Raw genomic sequence first — 23,803 nt, 5'->3', positions numbered from 1 at the left:
ATCACCATGGTGGGCACAGTGAAAAAAAACAAACCTGAGCTGCCCGCTGAATTGTTGCAGATGAAGGACAGGGCTTCACTTTCCTCAAAGTTTGTTTTTACAGATGCCACCACTGCTGTTTCATACTGCCCCAAAAACGACGGAATGTGGTACTGATGTCCACACTTCACAAAGATGCAGCTGTGTCATCAGGAAGTGACAAAAAGCCCAGAATCATCCTGGACTATAACAAAAACAAAGGAGGAGTGGACAACCTGGACCAGCTGGCTGCCACCTACACTTGCCAGCGAATGACTAGGAGATGGCCAATGGTTGTATTTTACAACATCCTTGATGTGTCAGCATGCAATTCATTTGTGTCGTGGACCCACATTCACCAAGGATGGAATTCAAAGAAAAAAAAAACAAGCGGAGGATGTTTCTTGAGGAACTAGGAAGATCCCTTGTCAAGGCGCACAGTGACCAAATGGAATGAGTGCCCCGAGACCCAGCCGCTGCAGCCTTGGTCCGACAACTCCAGAGCTCAACAAGTGCTTCGTCCACACCCACAGCAACACAAAGAGCATCATCACCAGCAACCTCCTCAACCAGGCCTGCCTCAACATCAACCACAACCCCAGTGAGACCACCTGATTCTAAAAGAAAGAGGTGTCAGGTCTGCCCTAGCAAAAAGGACAGAAAGACAAACACTTCGTGCTTCGCCTGCAAAAAATACCTCTGCAAAGAACACACAAAAAGTGTCACTTTTTGCCACACATGCATCTAAATACTAATGCATCTAAAAACTAGTACTTGATTTCTGTTGATTTGATTTGCTTGATTGATTGTTGTTTGTTTGTGTGACCTAGAAAAGCTACTTTTTATTATTATTGCTATTAATGTTAGTATAATTTTCATCTTTTATTTGTATTAAAGTTCTTTAAAAAAAAAATCTGTTTTTTGCCTTTTTCATAAAGTAGTTAGATATGGGTCAAAATTCACCCGTAACACCATAGATGTTACTAGAGTTAATAATATAAAATATATATATGTATATTTTTTTACATTTAAGAAATGTGTTCTAAAACTCTTCAGTAATAGTCAGGTAATATAGCAAACTTCTTTAAGTTTATATTATTCTCTTGAGGTTCATTTGACAATATTTTTATATTGAAAATGAAGGGTATGCTCTCAAATGAAAGGCCCAGGGGGCCACAACAAAAATATTAAAATCAATCCTTCCATGGATGAGAAACCCTAACAAAGTAACTAAGAGGTAAGAAACAAATTGGATCATAAATAACTGTTTTTAGGGTATCCTAGGGGTGATTTAAGACACGGGTCAAAACCGACCCGTTAACATAAGAAAGAACAACAGAAAGCTAACACTAGAGGAAGGTTAAATTATTCTTTTGAAAACTGAAACCCTCGGAAATGTGGTTTAGGTTAAGAAAATAAATTGCCATCAATGCAGAAATATTGATCATTTAATGGACACAGAATGGTCAGATTTTGGCAAGACAAAAATTTTGTCGGCCACAGAAAGTAATGTGATATTCAAACATATAATTAGCGTAAAATACAAATATATGTTGCATAACATTGGTGAATGAAGTTGTGGTGCTATTAAAGTCATATTTAACCCCTTCACCCCCAAGGGTGGTTTGCACGTTCATGACCGGGCCAATTTTTACAATTCTGACCACTGTACCTTTATGAGGTCATAACTCTGGAACGCTTCCATGGATCCCGGTGATTCTGACATTGTTTTCTCGTGACATATTGTACTTCATGTTAGTGGTAAAATTTCATTCAAATAACTTGCGTTTATTTGTGGGAAAAACGGAAATTTGGCGAAAATTTTGAAAATTTCGCAATTTTCCAACTTTGAATTTTTATGCCCTTAAATCACAGAGATACGGCACACAAAAAACTTGATAACTAACATTTCCCACATGTTTACTTTACATCAGCACAATTTTGGAACCAAAATTTTTTTTTGTTAGGAAGTTATAAGGGTTAAAAGTTGACCAGCGATTTCTCATTTTTACAACACCTTTTTATTTTTAGGACCACATCACATTTGAGGTCACTTTGAGGGGTCTATATGATAGAAAATACCCAAAAGTGACACCATTCTAAAAACTGCACCCCTTAAGGTGCTCAAAACCACATTCAAGAAGTTTATTAACCCTTTAGGTGTGTCACAGGAATTTTTTTGAATATTTAAAAAAAATGAACATCTAACTTTTTTTCACAAAAAAAATACTTCAGGTTCAATTTTTTTTATTTTACCAAGGGTAACAGGAGAAATTGGACTGCAAAATTTATTGTGCAACTTGTCCTGAGTACGCTGATACCTGATATGTGGGGGGAAACGACTGTTTCGGCGCATGGCAGAGCTCAGAATGGAAGGAGCGCCGTTTGACTTTTTCAATGCAAAATTGGCTGGAATTCAGATCGGACGCCATGTCACGTTTGGAGAGTCCCTGATGTACCTAAACAGTGGAAACCCCCTACAAGTGACCCCATTTTGGAAACTAGACCCCCCAAGGAACTTATCTAGATATGTGGTGAGAACTTTGAACCCACAAGGGCTTTACAGAAGTTTATAACGTACAGCGGTACAATTAAAAAATCATATTTTTTCCACAAAAATGATCTTTTCACCCCAATTTTTATTTTCCCAAGGGTAACAGGACCCTAAAAGTTATTGTGCAATTTGTCCTGAGTACGCTGATACCCCACATGTGGGGGTAAACCACTATTTGGGCGCATGGCAGAGCTCGGAAGGGGAGCAGCGCCATTTGACGTTTTTGGCTGGAATTGAGATTGGACACCATGTCGCGATTGGAAAACCCCTGATGTACCTAAACAGTGGAAACCCCCCACAAATGACACCATTTTGGAAACTAGACCCCCCAAGGAACTTATCTAGATGTGTGGTGAGCACTTTGAACCCCCCAGTGCTTCACAGAAGTTTATGACGCCCGGGCGTGAAAATAAAAAATTTGTATTTTTTCCACAAACATGATCAATTAGTCGCCAATTTTTTTATTTTCCCAAGGGTAACAGGAGAAATTGAACCCCAAAAGTTGTTGTCCAATTTGTCCTGAGTACGCTGACACCCCATATGTGGGAGAAAACTACTGTATGGACACACGTCGGGGCTCGGAAGGGAAGCAGTGACATTTTGGAAAGCAGACTTTGATGGAATGGTCTGCGGGTGTCATGTGCATTTGGAGAGCCCCTGATGTACCTAAACTATTGAAACTCCCCACAAGTGACTCCATTTTGGACACTAGACCCCCCACGGAACTTATCTAGATGTGTGGTGAGCACTTTGAACCCCCAAGTGCTTCACAGAAGTTTATAACGCTCGGACGTGAAAATAAAAAAATCATTTTTTTCCACAAAAATGATATTTTTGCCCCCAATTTTTTATTTTCCTAAGGGTAACAGGAGAAATTGGACCCCAAAAATTGTTTTGCAATTTGACCTGAGTAGGCTGATACCCTACATGTGGGGGTAAACCACTGTTTGGGCGCATGGCAGAGCTTGGAAGGGAAGGAGCACCATTTGACTTTTTCAACTCAGAATTGGCTGGAATTGAGATCAGACGCCATGTTGCATTTGGAGAGCCCCTGATGTGCCCAAACAGTGGAAACCCCCAATTCTAACTAAAACCTGAACCCCAACACACCCCTAACCCTAATCTCAGCCCTAACCCTAACCTTAACCCTAGCCCTAACCCTAGCCCTAACCCTAACCCTAGCCCTAACCCTAACCCTAACCCTAATGGAAAAATGGAAATAAATACATTTTTTTTATTTTATTAATTTTCCCTAACTAAGGGGGTGATAACGGGGGGTTTGATTTACTATTTATGGCGGTTTTTATGTTTGGCAGCTGTCACACGCTAAAAGACGCTTTTTATTGTAAAAATAGTTTTTGCATCACCACATATTGAGAGCTCTAATTTTTCCGTATTTTGACCAACAGAGTCATGTGAGGTCTTATTTTTTGCGGGACGAGTTGATGTTTTTATTGGTACCATTTTCGGGCACGTGACATTTTTTGATCACTTTTTATTCCGATTTTTGGGATGCAGAATGAACAAAAACCAGTGTTTCATGAATTTCTTTTGGGGGGGTGCGTTTACACCGTTCCGCGTGCGATAAAATTGATAAAGCGGTTTTATTCTTCGGGTCAGTACGCTTACAGCGATACCTTATTTAGGTTTTTTTTTATGTTTTGTCGGTTTTATGCAATGAAAACTATTTTATATAAAAAATAATTATTTTTGCATCGCTTTATTCTGCGAGCTATAACTTTTTTATTTTTTCGCTGATGATGCTGTGTGGTGGTTCGTTTTTTGCGGGACAAGATGATGTTTTCAGTGGTACCATGGATATTTATATGCGTCTTTTTGATCGCGCGTTATTACACTTTTTGTTTGGCGGTATGATAATAAATCATTATTTTTTGCTTTGTTTTTTATTTTTATTTTTTACGGGGTTCGCTAAAGGGGTTAACTAATGGGACAGTTTTATAGGGCGGGTCGTTATGGACACGGCGATACCTAATATGTGTACTTTTATTTTTTTTTTTTTTTTTATTTCTAAAAAATGGATTTATTTGGGGGAATATTTTTTTTTTTCTAATTTATTTGGCGATTTTTTTTAATTTATTTTAACACTTTTTTTTATTTTTTTTTACTTTATTAAATAGTCCCAGGTGGGACATCACTGTCCTGTGACAGATCGCTGATCTGTCACATCACAGATCACTGTGACAGATCAGCAATCTGTCACAGGCACTGCAGAAGGCTTCCTCATGCCTGCGCTTTGCAGGCACTGAGGAAGCCAGCTTCCTGCAGGCCCCCGTCGCCATCTTGGATTCGGGGGCCTGCAGGAAAGGAGCCCCCCGCAGCAGCGCTGCACATTGCGCTGCCGTGGGGGGCTCAGGGAAGCACGGAGGGAGCCCCCTCCCTGCCGATGCTTCCCTTTAACCCCCGGTACACCGCGATCATGTTTGATCGCGGTGTGCAAGGGGTTAACGTGTTGGGGGCGGTCCGTGACTGCCCCTGACACATTGTGCCAGGTGTCAGCTGTGATAATCAGCTGACACCCGGCCGCGATCAGCGGCGCTCACCACGTGGGCGCCGCTGATCGTGGTAGACGTACTATCCCGTCCATGGGCATAGGGACCCGGGTCCCATGGACAGGATAGTACGTCTCATGTCAGGAAGGGGTTAATATTTTGTGTGACTTCCATGAGCTTGAAAGACTGCATCCAGGCGGTTCAACAATGATTCATACAATTTATTAATGATCTCATCAGGAATAGCAAAGAATGGAGTCTTACATGACTCCCAGAGTTCATCTAGATTATTTTGTTTTGTCTTCCAAGCTTCCTCTTTCATCCTACCCCAAACATGCTCAATGATGTTCATGTCTGGTGACTGGGCTGGCCAGTCCTTGAGCACCTTAATCTTTTTTGCCTGGAGGAACTTTGTTGTAGAGATGGATGTATGAGATGGATCACCATCCTGCTGCAGAATTTGACCCCTTTTATGATTTGGAATATAAGAGGTAGCTAATACTTTTTGATATTTTAGACTATTGATATTGCCTTCCACCTTGCAAATGTTTCGCACACCCCCATACTGAATGTAACCCCTGACCATGATCTTTCCACCACCAAATTTAACTGTTTTTTGGGTGTATTTTGGATCCATACAGGCTCCAGTAGGTCTCCTGCAGTATTTGCGGCAGCTGTGGTGTAATTCTACTGAAGATTCATCAAAGAAATCCACCTTCTGCCACTTTTCCAGCATCCATCTGTTTAGCAGGCTGTGGGACTTTGCAAGTGCCACACGGTTTTTATTTGCCTTTTGATTAGTGCTGGCTTCTGGGCACTGATTCGACCATGGAGGTCATTTCGAGACAGAATCCTACAAACTGTTCTAGTTGACACAGGGACTTGAGGTGACCAGGCCTGTTGAAGCTCTGCTGCAGTGGCAGAGGGGCTTGCTTTGTATTTTCTAACCAACAAACATTTCTCCCGAGCAGTTTTCTTGCGGGGTCTGCCAGACCTGGGCTTGTCAAACACATCTCCAGTCTCTTCAAATCTTTCTTTCTTTGTACATGACGCTGAAACACATTAATTCTTTGTACTTGACGCTAAAACTCATTAAAGGTGCCAGCCATCTCTGCAGTGGATCTCTTGATAATCCAGGCTTTGGTCGCCGGGTGGATTTTTGGCATGTTGTCAGAGCTCAAGTTGCACCTCAAGTGAAGATCTAGGGTACTGGGTTTCTTTTTATACACATCCACTAATTAACCGATCATTTACTGAGCACAGGTGAGGATTAGAGTTGAGCGATACCGTCCGATACTTCAAAGTATCGGATCGGAATGGATCGGCCGATCTTAAAAAAAAGTATCGGTATCGCCGATTCCGATACCGGAAGTCCCATTCAAGTCTATGGGACTTCCGGTATCGGAATAAGAAAAATCCTGTTTTTCCCTTGTACAGCCTCTCTGGGGTCTGTACGGGCCTTTCGGGGGGCTGTGCCAGCCTGCCGGGGGGTCTGTGCAGGCTCCGGTGGTCTGTGCCGGCCTGCCGGGGGGCTGTGCCGGCCTGCCAGGGGGGCTGTGCAGGCTCCGGTGGGCTGTGCAGGCTCCGGGGGGCTGTGCCGGCCTGCCGGGGGGCTGTGCAGGCTTCGGGTGTCTGTGACTACAAGTCCCATCGGGCGATGCCTGCTACCATGACAGTGATTGACACCTTAGCCAATGATGGGACAGTAGTAGTCCCATCATCCGGCTAATGTGTTGAATGTAAAAAAAAAAAATAAAAAAATTACATGCTACATACATACAACATGCATACTACATACATGCTACATTCATACTACATACTACATACATGCTACATTCATACTACATATATACTACATGCAACATACATACTACATACATACTACATGCAACATACATACTACATATATACTACATGCATGCAACATGCATACTGCATATATACTACATGCATGCTACATACATACTACATACATACTACATATATGCTACATACATACTACATGCTACATACATACTACATATATACTACATGCATGCTACATACATACTACATGCTACATACATACTACATATATACTACATGCATGCTACATACATACTACATACATACTACATGCTACATACATACTACATATATACTACATGCATGCTACATACATACTGCATGCTACATGCATGCTACATACATACTACATACATGCTACATTCATACTACATATATACTACATGCAACATACATACTACATACATACTACATGCAACATACATACTACATATATACTACATGCATGCAACATGCATACTACATATATACTACATGCATACTACATATATGCTACATACATACGTGGGAAATTCCCACGCAGCAATGGCATAAAGTGAGACTAGGGACTTTTTTTTTTTTAAGTGGCGGAGGAATACAGTGCGGAAGAATACCTACCTTCCGTCATTGGATTCCTGCAGCCCGTAGAGAACGGCAGCAACAGCTGATGCTGCAGTTCTCTACCAAAGATCGTCGTGGGACACACTCGTGGACTGCTTCGGATCGTGGGTGAGTATTTTTGTGGTTTGTTATGTTAATATTTATTCCGTAAAAGACAATGGCTTCGGGGAACAATGTGACAAGTATTGGTAAGTATGTTACTTTATGTTATATGTACTGTATGTCTATGTATGTATTGTATGAATGTATTGTATGTAGTATGTATGTAGTATATATGTGGTATGTATGTAGCATGTAGTATGTATGTAGTATGTATGTAGCATGCATGTAGCATGCAGTATGTATGTAGCATGCATGTAGTATATATGTAGTATGTATGTAGCATGTAGTATGTATGTAGCATGCATGTAGTATGTATGTAGTATGTATGTAGTATATATGTAGTATGTATGTAGCATGTAGTATGTATGTAGCATGCATGTAGTATATATGTAGTATGTATGTAGCATGTAGTATGTATGTAGCATGCATGTAGTATGTATGTAGTATGTATGTAGTATATATGTAGTATGTATGTAGCATGTAGTATGTATGTAGCATGCATGTAGTATATATGTAGTATGTATGTAGCATGTAGTATGTATGTAGCATGCATGTAGTATGTATGTAGTATGTATGTAGTATGTATGTAGCATGCATGTAGTATGTATGTAGTATGTATGTAGTATATATGTAGTATGTATGTAGCATGTAGTATGTATGTAGCATGCATGTAGTATATATGTAGTATGTATGTAGCATGTAGTATGTATGTAGCATGCATGTAGTATGTATGTAGTATGTATGTAGTATATATGTAGTATGTAGCATGTATTATGTATGTAGCATGCATGTAGTATATATGTAGTATGTATGTAGCATGTAGTATGTATGTAGCATGCATGTAGTATGTATGTAGTATGTATGTAGCATGTAGTATGTATGTAGCATGCATGTAGTAAATATGTAGTATGTATGTAGTATGTATGTAGTATGTATGTAGTATATATGTGGTATGTATGTTGTATGTATGTAGTATGTATGTAGTATGTATGTAGCATGTAGTATGTATGTAGCATGCATGTAGTATGTATGTAGTATTTTTTTTTTATTATTTTTTTTTTTTTTTAACATTTAACACATTAGCCGGATGATGGGACTGCTACTGTCCCATCATTGGCTAATGTGTTAATCACTGTCATGGTAGCAGGCATCACCAGATGGGACTTGTAGTCCCATCGGACGATGCTTGCACAGACCCCCGGACATCAGCACAGCCCCCCGGCAGGCCGGCACAGCCCCCCGGCAGGCCGGGACAGACCCCCACAGGGTGCACAGACCACCGGCAGGCCAGCACAGCCCCCCGGCAGGCCGGTACAGACCCCCACAGGGTGCACAGACCACCGGCAGGCCGGCACAGCCCCCCGGCAGGCCGGTACAGACCCCGGGCAGTCCACACAGCCCCCCGGCAGGCCGGCACAGCCCCCCGGCAGGCCGTCAGAGACCCCCGGAAGGCCCGAAATGACGGCGCATCATGATGCGCACACACCGCGCATCATGATGACGTCAGGCTGTCAATCAACTTTGAACTTCCGATTCCGATGCCGACTTCCGATATTGAAAAAATATCGGAAGTCGGTATCGGAATTCCGATACAGCAAGTATCGGCCGATACCCGATACTTGCGGTATCGGAATGCTCAACACTAGTGAGGATGTAAACTAGGATTGGGTGCATTATATGACCAAGCGACAAAACTTTTGTCTTGCCAAAATCTGACCATACTGTGTCCATTAAATGATCAATATTTCTGCTTTGATTCCAATTTATTTTCTTAACCTAAACCACATTTTGGGAGGGTTTCAGCTTTCAAAAGAATCATTTCAAAATTTCTACAACCAATGGATGAATTTAACGTCAGGTTATAAGCTTTTATTTACATAACATGGATAAGCAACATAACTTCTGTCAGAGAGTGTATTAGGAATTACAATTTTGATTATCAAATGGGGCCTCCTGATTAGCAATTTGCAAAACCGTTTCAACCAAAATGATTTGGATAGCTGAACATCCATATTAGGTCTTACAATTTTGATGAGGAAATGGGGCCTCCTGATTACTGATTGACATACATTTTACCTGAAAGGCTTTGGATTAGAAAATTAGGCAACCTAACTGTAACACAGCTTTATCCCAAGTGATTTGGATTAGCAAATAGGGCCTCCTTGCTTAACCCCTATATTAGAATGAATGATATTCATGAGCATATGGGGACTCATGATTTCTCACTGCAACACAGTTTTAGCCCCAGAATATGGACTAGCAAATGGAGCTTCCTGGCTGAACCACTATATTAGGACTAATGATTTTGATGAGCAAATGGGGCCTCCTGATTACTCACTGCAACAAAGTTTTAGCCCAAAATATTTGGACAATATTGCCCAATATATTTGGAATATCCTGGATGAACCACAATATTGGGCCTAACGATTTTGATTAGCAAATGTGGCTTCCTGATTCCTGACTGTAATACAGTTTTATCCCAAACTATTTGGATTAGCAAAAAGGGCCTCATAGATGAACCTCTATATTAGGACTAACAATTTTGATGAGCAAATGCAGCCTCTTGATTCCACACTGAAATACAGTTTTATCCCAAACGATTTGGATTAGCAATTAGGGCCTCCTTGCTGAACCCCTCTATTAGGACTAATGATTTTGATGAACAGCAGAAAAACCTCGGGAGTCGGCACACAAATTTTGAGGAATTCAATTTTTATTACTCCAAAAATGAAAAAATGGACCAAAAACTGTGTCATACAGATAATCAATAATCAATCAATGTTTTGGCCGTGAGGTCTTTATCAAGATATTATCTGAAATAAATCCAAAAAATAAAAATCATAATGTACAATTTATGCAATATAATGCTCTACTTAATAAGACTAAAGCAATTCTGATAAAATTATTTCAATACATATATCCTGATACAAAGTAAGTACCTTAGTTTTCCACCACAGAGATAAACCATAATCATCTCATATAAAACACTGATTTAGTGCCATACAAAAAACAAAAAAATAATCTGATACCTGTATGAATTATGGTCCTAACACGTCAAGTTTGGAATCCATCATTTGCTCATATCACATGGATGAATGTGGGTAAACTTTTACCAGAAAGATACAAACATGAGTGTCTATATGCTGAAAGATAGAGAACACCACGCTCTCCAGCTGGAAAGACTGCTTTTAAAGGTATACAGAGAAAGGGCAAATAATACATATACCACCAATAAGACTGTCCAAAAGACGCGCCCTTCAAGGGCCAGTGACCGGTGAGGTGTGCTCCGCAGACGCCCTGTAAATACCGGCTTCCTTATATGCCAGTAATGAAAGAAACTTCCGGGGTAAGTGTCGGCGTGCATGGAAACCGACTGCGCATGCACTGCCGAAGGCTGACGGAAACACCAGAGGTGCACAAGCGTCCATGTGAAGCCGCTGCCTGTGTTCAAGAAGATAAGGTGGGCAGACACCATCATCGATTCATGAAAAGAAAGGACTCATTTATCACGGGTGTTTTCAGTTTGTGACTGAAAAGAAGATGAAAAAAAGAGATTATTAGTGAAAGTCTATTAACTCCGATAAAAAAAAAAAATTTTGTCAAAGGAAAAAAAGTAAAAAGTAATAAAAAACATCGATCAGATTATTCATTTATAACAAAAGTATCAAAGTAACATCATACATTGTAGCAAAGCACACATTAGCAGTATACCATGAATAAGGTTGCGTTCACATTGGGCAATACCTAACAATGATAAAAATGCTGTGAAAACAGAAATAAAGGAAAAAGCCAGATATGGGTAACAAAACCTAACAATATACATGGGATCCTTTTATAGGGAAAAGGAATTATCCTACAACTTTAGCTAACCAATAATATCATACTCTCTGTTAAGCCCCAGTGGTGCTAGGGTCTGTAAAGTGTGGATCCAATAGGATTCACGTTCCTTTAATCTTTTTACCCTATCACCTCTTCTCCTAGCCAAAACTTGATCAATAACGTGATACTTCAATTGAGTGACAGAATGGCCGCAAGACACAAAGTGGGCTGGAATGGGCAATATTGTCCGCCCACGCCCAATTGTAGATTTGTGTTGTGAGATGCGGTCGCGGATATGTTGGATAGTTTCCCCAACATATCCGAGACCGCATGGGCACTTAGTAAAGTACACAACAAAAGAGGAATCGCATGTAAAATATCCATTGATTAGATAACGACGGCCCGTGCGGGGATGTGTGAAGGAATCCCCTTTTGTAATGTTAGAACATTGTAAACACCCCAGACACGGAAATGTACCTCTGCGGGAAGTAGCTAGTGTTTTTTGAATAAGCTCTTTCTTATTAGAGCCAACATCAGCCCTAACTAAAAAGTTTTGCGGAGCACACCTCACTGGTCACTGGCCCTTGTCGGCATGTCTTTTGGACTGTCTTATTGGTGGTATGTGTATATTGATTCCTTTGCCCTTTCTCTGTATCCCTTTAAAAGCGGTCTTTCCAGCTGGATCGCCTGGTGTACTCTACCTTTCAGCATATAGACACTCATGTTTGTATCTTTCTGGTGAAAGGTAACCCACATTCATCCTTGTGATATGAGCATATGATGGATTCCAAACTTGACGTGTTAGGACCATAATTCATACAGGTATCAGATTATTTTTTGTTTTTTTGTATGGCACTAAATCAGTGTTTTATATAAGATGGATATGATTTTTCATGAGATGATTATGGTTTATCTCTGTGGTGAAAACTGAGGTACTTACTTTGTATCAGTATATAGGTATTGAAATAATTTTATCAGAATTGCTTTAGTCTTATTAAGTAGAACATTATATTGCATAAATTGTATGTTATGATTTTTATTTTTTGGATTTATTTCAGATAAAATCTTGATAAAGGCCTCACGGCCGAAACGTTGATTGATTGATTATTGATTATCTGAATGACACAGTTTTTGGTCCATTTTTTAATTTATGGAGTAATAAAAATTGAATTAATCAAAATTTGTGTGCTGAGGTTTTTCTACTGTATAATATATGTTTTTTACCTCTGAGCACCTATATTGGCAGTGTGCACCCTGTTCTCTATAGTAACGATTTTGCTGAGCAAATAGGGCCTCCTGATTCCTCACTGCAACACAGTTTTAGCCCAAATGATTTTTATTAGCAAATAGGGCGTCCTCGCTGAACCCAAATATTAGACCTATCAATCTTGATGAGCAAATTGGCCCTCTTCGTTCCTCACTGCAACACAGTTTTAACCCAAACAATGTATTTTAGTAAATGGGGCCTCTTGACTACAACACAGTTTAGTTTTAACACAATCAAGTTACAAGCTGGAAGATCGATTTTGCACAGGACAGGATCCTGTCTAACTAAATGACAAGTTCACTTGCAACAGCAGCAGGAGAGGCCTCTCTGAGCTGTTAAACTGATCAAATGGCACCAGCAAAACAAGATGTATGCTTTTTATTTGGAGAGGGACATGTGACTTCAGCAACCAATCACAGAAGACCTTGTGTCATTACATTGTGGATGGTTTCTTCACCTTGATTGGCTACCAGAATGTACATACATTAAATTCTTGCTGAAAAAAAATTAAATTATGCCGCTTCTCTGACCTAGACACAACCCATCCCCTCAGAAAACTCATCCCCCACTCATCATACAGCACCACTATCCTAGACAAAGTCAAAACAAAAGCATTAGTGGAAACGCAATCATTTACAGATCTGTGACCAAATTTTGCCAATTCGATGAAAAATGCTAAGGAAACCTAACATGAATTTGAATGTGCTACGTTTGTGCCGAATTTGGGAATGTGTTGTGAGTTCATTTTCCCCTTCATTACTGAGGCCCGAGGAACTCCCTCTTCTGTTAAAGAAAGGTAGTGAGCCTGATTATCAAACACCTGAGGCTGATGATGATGACTGGCTGAGTGGAGTTACTGACTGGATATAAGGCTGCCGACGCCCTTCTGCCCTGCGGGTGATTTCTCTGTGGGATCCTTGGAGACCAGTCTGAATTCCTGCTCCTCTAAAGCTAAGTTTGCTGCTCGGCCTTTTGCTTTGGTGCTTTGACTTTGGTTTGCTTTGTTTTTCTGGATTTCTGCCATTCCCTGCTGGGGTGTGCTGAATTCATTTAGCTCTGTCTTCTGAAAATACCTGAGTGCTGATTTAATTTTTGAAGCCTAGCTGCTTCAGGGCCTTTTTCATATCAGCTTGTTGGCTTATGTCTTTGATAGGGTTTTGGCAGATTGCAGACAGCAGCCTTCCTGTCCTTTCCTATCTAGGTAGTTTTGGGCCCCGTCTTTGCTCAGTCTATCTATCTTTCTGTCTGTGTTAGTATTTTCATCTTGCTTCACCGTCATTATATGTTGGGGGCTGCCTATTGCTTTGGGGTCTGCTCTGGGGCAGTTTAGATTTCCCCTTTCTTTCTTTAGGCCTATGTAATTCTCCGGCTGTGATCGAGGGGTCTAGGGCATCGTAGGAACCCCCCATGGCTACTGCTAGTTGTGTTGATAGGTTCAGGGGTCTGCAATCTGATAGTTGCCAACTTCTCTAGTTTTCTGGACTTAGCTTGTATTTCTGCTTTTGCCTCCTACGGTGGCTCATTCATAACAGAATCACCCGCCATACTGCAGATCCTAGGGTACTCAATAGCAGGAAAGAATTGTAAAAAGAAAAAAAAAAAAAAAGTGTGTATATTTTTTCCTCTATATCTCTGAGGCCGTAGGGGGAATTTTTTTTTCTCTCAATGGAGATAAAGCAATTGTCTGATCGTGTGGAGCAGCTCGCTGCGGAAGTGCGGGGAATTTCCGCCTACCTTGCTCATTCACATGCTGCTGAACCAAAGATTCCTACACCTGATGTATTTTTTGGGGATCGGTCTAAATTTTTGAATTTCAAAAATAATTGTAAATTATTTTTTGCCTTGAAGCCTAACTCGTCAGGGAGCTCCGCGCAGCAGGTTAAAATTGTCATCTCTTTGCTGCGTGGCGATCCCCAGGATTGGGCGTTTTCTTTGAAACCAGATGATCCTATTCTGACTAATGTGAACGCATTCTTTCAAGCTTTGGGGTTGTTGTATGACGAACCTAATGCCATTGATCAGGCTGAAAAGACCCTGCTGGCATTGAGCCAGGGTCGTGATTCTGCAGAATTGTACTGTCAAAAATTCCGAAAGTGGGCAGTACTTACTACCTGGAATGATAATGCCTTGGCTGCTCTCTTTCGGAAGGGGTTGTCAGAAGCCGTAAAAGATACTATGGTGGGATTTCCTGTTCCCTCTGGTCTTGACGATTCTATGTCATTAGCCATTCAGGTTGATCGGCGTTTGCGCGAACGCAAAGCTGCACGAGAGGTGTTGCCACCTGTTGAACAAATGTCTGAACCTATGCAATGTGATAGAGTTTTTTCCAGAGAGCAGCGTCAGGAGTTCAGAAGGCGTAATAAGTTGTGTTTTTTCTGTGGAGATGCCTCGCATATTATTTCTGTCTGTCCTAAACGAGAGAAACGCTTTGTACACACGTTTTCTGTTGGGGTTGTTCAACCTAAGATTCTTCTGGCTATTACTCTGATCTGCTCCCTGTCCACATTTTCCGCCAAGGCTTTTGTGGATTCGGGAGCAGCCCTAAACCTAATGGACTTGGATTTTGCTAAACATTGTGGATTTCCGATGACACCTCTGCAGACGCCATTCCCTTTGAGGGGGATTGATGCTACTCCTTTGGCTAAAAATAAACCCCAGTTTTGGACCCAGGTGGTAATGCGGGTCCCCCCAGACCATCAAGAAAATTGCAGATTTTTGGTTTTGCATAATCTGCATGATACTATTGTTCTGGGGTTTCCCTGGTTACAGATTCATAATCCAGTTTTGGATTGGAAATCTGTGTCTGTGGTAAGTTGAGGTTGTCGGTGTGCCTTTAGTGAGGCTCCGGTGTTTTCCACCTCTCCTCAGTCGCATGATGTTCCTGATTATTTGGCGGACTTTGATGATGTATTTAGTGAGAATGAGTCTGCGTCTCTGCCTCCTCATAGGAGTTATGACTGTACAATTGAACTGAGCCCGGGGTGTAAATTTCCCAAGGGTCGGCTCTTCAATTTATCTGTACCCGAGCATGAGGCTATGCGATCCTATATTAAGGAGGCGTTGGAGAAGGGTCGGTCATATTAGACCATCCTCGTCACCCTTAGGTGCCGTTTTTTTTTTGTAGCCAAAAAGGATGGATCATTAAGACCTTGTATTGATTATCATGCCCTCAACAAAATTACTGTTAAATATCAGTATCCGTTACCCCTGATTTCTGATCTATTTTCCAGAGTTAAAGGTGCTTGCTGGTTTACCAAGCTTAACCTCAGGGGGGCGTATAATCTTATTCGCATTAAGCATGGGGATGAATGGAAGACGGCGTTTAATACTCCAGAGGGACATTTTGAGTACCTGGTGATGCCTTTTGGGCTCACTAATGCCCCTTCTGTCTTCCAGTGCTTCATGAACGATATTTTCCGAGATTTTGTCGATAAATTTTTGATTATCTATCTGGATGATATTTTGATCTTCTCCAAGGATTGGGATTCTCATGTGGAACATATTCGGAATGTGTTCCGGATCTTGAGGGAGAATTCCCTGTATGTCAAAGGATCTAAATGCCTTTTTGGAGTACAGAGGATTTCTTTTTTGGGATTTATTTTGTCCCCGTCAACTACTGAAATGGACCCGGCCAAGATACAGGCCATTCACGATTGGGTTCAGCCCACTTCTTTGAAGGCCCTCCAGAAGTTTTTGGGTTTTGCTAACTTTTATCGGAAATTTATAGCAAAATTTTCTAGTATTGCCAAGCCATTGACTGATTTGACTAAAAAGGGTGCTGATGTGTTAAATTGGTCTCCGGAGGCTGTTTCTTCCTTTCAGGAGCTGAAGCGAAGATTCACCTCCGCCCCGGTTTTGCGGCAACCTGATGTCTCACTTCCATTCCAGGTAGAGGTGGATGCTTCTGAGATTGGTTCAGGAGCTGTTTTGTCCCAAAAGGATCCGGTAACATCTAAAATGAATCCCTGTGCTTTCTTTTCCCGAAAGTTCTCTCCATCTGAACGTAACTATGATGTGGGGAATAGGGAACTGTTGGCCATGAAATGGGCATTTGAGGAGTGGAGACATTGGTTGGAGGGAGCTAAGCATCAAGTCGTGGTCCTCACTGACCACAAGAATTTGATTTACCTAGAGTCGGCAAAGCGCTTGAACCCTAGACAGGCTAGGTGGGCCTTGTTTTTTACACGTTTTGATTTTGTGGTTTCTTTTCTTCCTGGAACAAAGAATGTCAAGGCAGACGCCCTCTCTAGGAGCTTCTTTGCTGATTCTCCTGTGGTGACCAAGCCTGCTACCATCTTAGGCGAAGGGGTAGTTCTTTCTGCCATCTCGCCCGATTTAAGACGTGCTCTGGAAGAGTTCCAGGAAGACAAACCTGAGCGTTGTCCCAGTGGAAATTTGTATGTTCCTGACCAGTGGAAGAAGAGAGTGACGTCTGAAGTTCATTGCTCTGCTTTGGCTGGTCATCCAGGTATTTTTGGTACTAGAGATCTGGTGAGTCGGTTTTTTTGGTGGCCCTCCTTGTCTCGTGATGTCAGGAATTTTGTGCAGTCCTGTGGGACTTGCTCCCGGTCTAAATCGTGTTCTCGCTCTAGTGGGTTGTTGATGCCTTTGCCTGTCCCCAAGAGGCCATGGACCCATATTTCAATGGATTTCATCTCTGATATGCCTGTCTCTCAGAGGATGACTGTTATTTGGGTGATTTGTGATAGGTTCTCTAAGATGGTTCATCTTGTACCACTCCCTAAGTTGCCGTCTTCCTCTGAGTTGGTGCTCCTGTTTTTACAACAGGTGGTTCATTTGCATGGGATTCCGGAGAACATTGTATCTGACAGAGGAGTCCAGTTTGTGTCTAGATTTTGGAGAACTTTCTGTTCCAGCCTGGGAATTCAGTTGTCCTTCTCCTCTGCTTTTCACCCTCAGACCAATGGGCAGACAGAGAGAACAAACCAGACCTTGGAGTCATATTTGAGATGTTTTATTTCTGCTGATCAGGATGATTGGGTTTCATTTTTGCCCTTGGCCGAATTTGCTTTAAATAATGGAGCTAGTTCTGCCACTTTGATGTCACCTTTTTTTGTAACTTTGGGTTTCATCCTCGATTTTCTTCAGGGCAGGTGGAGCCCTCTGCCTGCCCAGGTGTTGACACTGTGGTGGAGAGAATGCACCAGATCTGGGACCTAGTGGTGGATAAGTTATCTCTCTCCCAGGAAAAGGCCCAGCGGTTTTCCAACCGACATAGGACCATTGGTCCCCAGTTTAAGGTTGGTGATATGGTGTGGTTATCATCAAAAAATATTGCTATGAAGGTGGCTTCTCCTAAGTTTAAGCTTAGATTTATTGGACCTTACAAGATTGTGGAGATTATTAATCCGGTCTCTTTTCGTTTGGCTCTTCCTGTCACATTTAAAATCCATAATGTGTTCCATAAATCTTTGTTGAAGAGGTTTGTTGAACCTGTTGTTCCGGGGGTGGCACCTCCAGACCCTGTATTGGTTGAAGGTAACATGGAATATGAGGTAGAGAAAGTACTGGATTCCCGTCTGGCTAGACGGAGACTCCAGTATTTGGTTAAGTGGAAGGGTTATGGTCAGGAGGATAATTCCTGGGTCTCTGCCTCTGATATTCATGCCAAAAGATTGGTGCGTGCCTTTCATCGGGGTCACCCTGATCGCCCTGGTGGCGTAGTTGAGGGTTCGGTGACCCCTCCTCAAGGGGGAGGTACTGTTGTGAGTTCATTTTCCCCTTCATTACTGAGGCCCGAGGAACTCCCTCTTCTGGTAAAGAAAGGTAGTGAGCTTGATTATCAAACACCTGAGGCTGATGATGATGACTGGCTGAGTGGAGTTACTGACTGGATATAAGGCTGCCGACGCCCTTCTGCCCTGCGGGTGATTTCTCTGTGGGATCCTTGGAGACCAGTCTGAATTCCTGCTCCTCTAAAGCTAAGTTTGCTGCTCGGCCTTTTGCTTTGGTGCTTTGACTTTGTTTTGCTTTGTTTTTCTGGATTTCTGCCATTCCCTGCTGGGGTGTGCTGAATTCATTTAGCTCTGTCTTCTGAAAATACCTGAGTGCTGATTTAGTTTTTGAAGCCTAGCTGCTTCAGGGCCTTTTTCATATCAGCTTGTTGGCTTATGTCTTTGATAGGGTTTTGGCAGATTGCAGACAGCAGCCTTCCTGTCCTTTCCTATCTAGGTAGTATTGGGCCCCGTCTTTGCTCAGTCTTTCTGTCTGTGTTAGTATTTTCATCTTGCTTCACCGTCATTATATGTTGGGGGCTGCCTATTGCTTTGGGGTCTGCTCTGGGGCAGTTTAGATTTCCCCTTTCTTTCTTTAGGCCTATTTAATTCTCCGGCTGTGATCGAGGAGTCTAGGGCATCGTAGGAACCCCCCACGGCTACTGCTAGTTGTGTTGATAGGTTCAGGGGTCTGCAATCTGATAGTTGCCAACTTCTCTGGTTTTCTGGACTTAGCTTGTATTTCTGCTTTTGCCTCCTACGGTGACTCATTCATAACAGGAATGGCTAATATTTTTCAAACAAGTTCGCTTATCTCTAATCTTCACATTTCATGATGCCTTGCACATCATCAAGGCAACCTGTGCCAGAGGCAGCAAAACAGCCACAAAATATTTTTGACCCTCCACCATATTTAACTGTAACTACTGTGTTCTTTTATTTGGTCTCATCTGTTAACAAGATTATTGCTGCCCATTTAAAAATAGTGGGGGCCGCCTGCTGGCCCTCTATGAATTGTGAGGGTTGGCTGCTGGCCCTCTGCAAACGGAATGAGGGCTGCCTAGTGACCCCCTAACAATAGTGAGGGCTTCTTGCTGATCCTCTAATAATAGTGAGGCCCACCTGATGGTCCTCTACAAATAATGAGTGCCGCCTGATGGCCTGAAAAAAAAATTGTGACTTTGAGAGTCCCACCTTCATAAATTAAACAGGATCTGTCTGATCATGTCTCACACACACCACATGTCTAAATAAGGTAGTGAAATGTTAAAATTACATTTCCTGGTGAATATTTTTTCTACCCTTGAAAGCAATGCAAATGTGCAAAAAAGTAGCAAAAACACTACGTGCGAACATAGCTCAATGTGTGGAGGAGCATTTTTTTCTCTTATTTTGCCTTATATACAAGTCATGATTCTGGAAAGAATGTTTCTTAACATTTTTGTCCAGTGAAATGGATTGTATCTTTGGTTTTGCATATTTTATTGTCAGTCCTTAAAAGTGGCTTAATTTTCTAATAACATTGTTCCCAGCAGCAACCTGAGATTCAGATATGCTTCCATTTTAGCACTGATTACATTGATTTGAGCAACTTTTATACCCCTCCAGACCTCCAGGGGAGGATACGAGGTGCCATAAAAATGCTTGAGTTTCGCATTGACTTTCATTATACTCGTTACTCTGGTCAAGCACTCGAGCATTTTATGGCTCGCTCATCACTATCAGTTACCTAGACAAAAAGAAGGAATCAAAATAAAACAGAAAAGGCACAAAGTGTTTGATTAGTCCTCCCTTGCCTTTTCCACTGATACCAACAAGTCCATCTCTTCCTCACCTTGGAGCTATGCCTCCTGGTTCTAGATTGCCAGTTTTAATTTTGTTAATTCTAGGTTGTTTTAAGTCAGTTCCATAAAGAAAACAGAAATTTTTTTATTAAAACTATGAAAAAAGTGCTCAAAAAATAAAAATATAGTATTGGATTTTTCCTCCCTTGCCTCTTCCATCTATGCAGCCACATACTTCTCTTCCTTCACTTGACCAATGGACCTGCGCCTCATTTTTCTATATTGCTAGTTTTAGTTTAGTTAATTATGGGCTGTTTTAATACAGTCCCATTAAAGAAACACTGAAAAAAGAAAGAAAATATACAAAAAAACAAACAAAAAAACAGTGTTGGATTACTCTTTATACTGACACATTCACCTCGTCCTACACTTGGACCTACGCCTCCTGGTTCTACAGAGTGGACCATTTATATGGATACACCTAAATAAAATGAGAATGGTTGGTGATGTCAACATCCTGTTTGTGGCACATTGGTATATGGGAGGGAAGAGACTTTTCAAGATGGGTGGTGGCTAGTGTTGAGCGATACCGTTCGATACCCAAAAATATCGTATCGGATGGTATCGCCCGATACGAAAAAAATATCGGGTATCGCCGATTCCGATACCGGAAGTCCCATTCAAGTCAATGGGACTTCCGGTATCGGAATTAAAAAAAAGGCCTTTATTTCCTTGTTGGCTAATTCTATATAATTGAAAACAAATAAGAATCATGTAGAATGTATTGTGGGAGGTGGAGGAGACATTAAAAGCATAGTGGTTTATTCAAATCACATGGCATAGCACTAATTACAATTTTTTTTTTCAAGACGTTCGGAGTTAAAAAGATATTGACTATGTTAACTTTTTTATATTTAGTCAGATATGTATGTTTCGCAACTTCCATGCTCTTCACCTTCTTTTGTACTTCTCCCACACTTTCTCCTTCATGATCCGCAGCAGTAGCATTTTTTTCATCAACTTTTTCTTCACCATATTCATCTTCTTCTTCTTCACCTTCTTCCCATTAATTTTTTTTTTCCATTCTTCATATTCTTCTTATTCAGCTATTATTAATTTTCATATGCTATTTCTTCATCTTCTTCCTATTCTTCTTTTTCTTCATTTTCTTATGGTGACAGGCATTCCTGTAGTACTTATCTATAAAAGTTATAAGATAACACCTTACGTTCTGCCTGTCACAAAAGATTTACAACAGGATTTGTCCGCGTTCAGTTTGGCCTGCAGCAGCAGGCATTTTCCAGGGGCACCACGAGAAGGAACGGACTCACCCCCATTTACTGCTTAGTCTTCTTCTGCTTATAATTTTGATTTCTTCTATGCTGATTTTTTGTCTTATGCTTAATGTTCTTCTGCAATCTGTTCTTCTGCTTTTGCTTCTTCTGCTTCTTGTTCTTCTGTCTTTTGTTCTGTATCTTGGTGGTTGTCTTCATGTTCTTTGTCCTCTTGGTCTTATTATTTAGGGTCATATTTCTGGTCTTCTTTGGTGTGGTCTTCAGGGTCGTCATCATCAGGGTCATCGTCATGGAGATCAATAAGGATTACCAAAGACAATTTCAAAAAGCTTGATCTTGGAAATGTAGCAGAAGGTACAAGAAGGCTGAGAAACTGGCGAGAACCAGCAGACAGTGCTGGCACCCGGATGGGTAGCAGAAAGAACAAGAGCCAATGGCACTACCGAGGACCAACTGACGGTGCTGGACCACGGTTACTAAGCAGAAGGTAACTGTGCTAAAAAACAACTACCAAGGACCAGCTGACGGTGCTGGACCTCGGATACCGAGATGGAGGCACCTAGGCCAAAGGCTGTGGCGAGAACCAGCAGACAGTGCTGACACCCGGATGGGTAGCAGAAGGAACAAGAGCCAATGGCATTACCGAGGACCAACTGACGGTGCTGGACCACGGTTACTAAGCAGAAGGTACCTGTGCTAAAAAGCACTACCAAGGACCAGCTGACGGTGCTGGACCTCGGATACCGAGATTGAGGCACCTAGGCCAAAGGCTGTGGCGAGAACCAGTAGACAGTGCTGGCACCCGGATGGGTAGCAGAAGGAACAAGAGCCAATGGCACTACCGAGGACCAACTGACGGTGCTGGACCACGGTTACTAGGCAGGAGGTACCTGTGCTAGAAAGCACTACCAAGGACCAGCTGACGGTGCTGGACCTCGGATACCGAGATGGAGGCACCTAGGCCAAAGGCTCTGGCGAGAACCAGAAGACAGTGCTGGAACCCGGGTGGGTAGCAGAAGGTACCCATTGAAAGCAAAGTAGCCAGGCCGCAAGCCGGCCGCAGTTACCGAAACCCACAGTCCTACAGGGGGTCCATGTCCCATTGGCACTACGGATCCAGCCTTCAGTGCCAGTTCCCGCAGCCCACATAGGAGTCACCTAAACTGCAGGCACCGTAGAGTCGGCTAACCCGGCTGCAAGACGACAGGACAACTGATTGGTGGCATAGTGACCTTGACACTACCCGTAAACAGCAGGCGTGCTGGAACCAGGCTGGGCAACAGGGAGTCCCCGTGCCAAAGACACTTCCGAGAACCAGCTGACGGTGCTGGAACCCAGATGGGTAGCAAAAGCTACAAGAGCCAATGGCACTACCGAGGAACAGCTGACGGTGCTGGACCACAGTTACTAGGCAGGAGGTACCTGTGCTAGAAAGCACTACTAAGGACCAGCTGACGGTGCTGGACCTCGGATACCGAGATGGAGGCACCTAGGCCAAAGGCTCTGGTGAGAACCAGCAGACAGTGCTGGAACCCGGGTGGGCAGCAGAAGGTACCCATTGAAAGCAAAGTAGCCAGGCCGCAAGCCGGCCGCAGTTACCAAAACCCACAGTCCTACAGGGGGTCCATGTCCCATTGGCACTACGGATCCAGCCTTCAGTGCCAGTTCCCGCAGCCCACATAGGAGTCACCTAAACTGCAGGCACCGTAGAGTCGGCTAACCCGGCCGCAAGACGACAGGACAACGGATTGGTGGCATAGTGACCTTGACACTACCCGGAAACAGCAGGCATGCTGGAACGAGGCTGGGAAACAGGGAGTCCCCGTGCCAAAGACACTGCCGAGCACCAACTGGCGTTGTTGGAGCCCAGGGACAATCATGGTGTAGGCCGAGGCCTACTTGGTGGTAGTTTTAGATTGTTTGTAGGCTACAACAGACTGTCAACGTGCTCCAATTAGGCATCTGTCTCCACTCTGTTTCCAGGATTTCACGTGACTACCAACACCGCCAGTTTATGTGTACAGTAGCCGTCTGCCCAATCCACACGTGTTCCTGTGTTACTGGTGTTCTGTAATGTCAGCAGATCCCCTGATGTTTGTCTGCCAATGTCTCCTGCTCTGTCCACATTCCCACCACTTGCAGTGGGAAGGTGGACAGCGCAGGAGACAGTGCCGGACACACATTGGGGGATCAGCTCACGTTACAGAACACCAGGATCACAGGAACAAGTGTGGAATGCGTGGACGGCAACTGTGAGCAGGAACTGGCGGTGTT

At 42.5% G+C, this 23,803-nt stretch overlaps 1 long non-coding RNA gene across 1 annotated transcript in view; it reads right to left on the bottom strand.

Annotated features, from left to right (window-relative positions):
* Positions 1–10,431: 10,431 nt before the first annotated feature.
* Positions 10,432–23,803, bottom strand: part of LOC141094614 (uncharacterized) — a 70,354-nt gene continuing 56,982 nt past the window's right edge. Inside the window, exon 3 of the long non-coding RNA XR_012233127.1 lies at positions 10,432–11,158. This is a non-coding gene — a long non-coding RNA (uncharacterized lncRNA). The remainder of the gene's footprint in view (positions 11,159–23,803) is intronic.

The sequence above is a fragment of the Dendrobates tinctorius genome, unplaced genomic scaffold, assembly GCF_039654945.1.
Source record: "Dendrobates tinctorius isolate UK_male_01 unplaced genomic scaffold, ASM3965494v1 ptg000064l, whole genome shotgun sequence".
NCBI lineage: Eukaryota > Metazoa > Chordata > Amphibia > Anura > Dendrobatidae > Dendrobates > Dendrobates tinctorius.
Note: the sequence above shows the minus strand (reverse complement) of the source record. Positions and strands in the feature narration are given on the sequence as shown.